The following is a 1,378-nucleotide window of genomic DNA, read 5'->3' as shown; positions in this document are numbered from 1 at the left end:
CCCGCAACTTTTTAGAAGAAAAAAATAAATAGGAGCGGCTGGAAAGGCAGCCACTCAAAATTTGTTCCGGAGCAAATGCTCGTTTGCGGGGCAGCACCTATGTAAAATGGTACATGTGAACGCTGCAGGGTTAAAAATTTGCTCCGGACCGAATGCTCGTTTGCGGTGGGAGGAGCCTCGCTACACATGAAAAGAGTTGATTACATGTTGCTGGAATGCGTTGCTTACGTGCTCTGTTGTACTTCCGTCATCTTTTCTTTTGTAGGAGACTGGACTGTCTCGGAGTTGTTTGTGTAGTTTGTTCCTCTGTTGTGTGTTCACAACCCCCCCACCGGGGTGAACACGCTTCTCTTTCGTCAGTGGCTTTGTCCGTGTGAACGCTCCACAAAATTTGCTCCGGTCTAAGATATATCGCAATAAAACACATCGGTGCAGCACCGAAGCAAATGTCTGCCGTATGAACACCCCTACTCAGGAGCACAATATTAAAAAAAAACAAAAAAAAACTTGAACTTGCAAAACAAAAATATATAAAATAATTTGTGCTGATTTCTTTTTTTATCAAAGATGTTGTCTGGATTAATGACTACAATGAGCACGTTTTGCAATGCACAGCGTTTCGAAATGAGGTTGGAAGCAGGACACAGCAAGTCTCGACTCCTGCTCAATGTGTAGCCGGGACCTGTGTTTTAGTTCACTGAAGGAGCAGTCACGAAGCGGAATGATTGTTGGCAATATTCAGCACGTTTTTGCTGAAAAAACTCCAGCGGCTTATCAGCGTGATTGGGGTGTACTGTCTTGAAGTGACGCCTTAATTTATTTGGCTTCATGCTGTCCGCTACCAACATTTTTAGACACAGTAAACACACCGATCTTTCCTCGTCTGCCACCGTAGTCATACAGTGAAAGCAAGCGCCACTGCCCCTAATGCAGTGGAGGTGTCACTGCACTTTATTCTAGGACAGTTAAAAAAAATAAAAAAATAAAAATAAAAAAATAAAAAAGCATGTTGCCCGAGGTCAAACGCACCCCCCTTGACGGAGACTCTGTGGCCCCACTAATAGAGAAGCACTGGTTTAATGCAACATGTGACCTCTACCCGAATTTTTTCACTGAGTATTCCCAACTCAAATTTGTCCCATTTTGGACAGACCTAACTTCAGATCAGAAAGAAGGAGAGGACATTGAAATACTAGAAGGAATCCATATGGAGTCTGAAATCAGATGAGCAAAGGAGCACATCTGAGACTCATGACAGAGTGAGCGACAAGTAGAATCGAAAAATCATCCTCATTGAGTTACAAAGTACATTTTTAGGCCCGCTGGGCCACAATGGGACAAGGCAATATCCTCCTTGAGCACGAAAACAGCCTGTTGT

Source organism: Hippocampus comes, unplaced genomic scaffold, assembly GCF_001891065.2.
Source record: "Hippocampus comes isolate QL1 unplaced genomic scaffold, H_comes_QL1_v1.1 scaffold584, whole genome shotgun sequence".
NCBI lineage: Eukaryota > Metazoa > Chordata > Actinopteri > Syngnathiformes > Syngnathidae > Hippocampus > Hippocampus comes.
Note: the sequence above shows the minus strand (reverse complement) of the source record.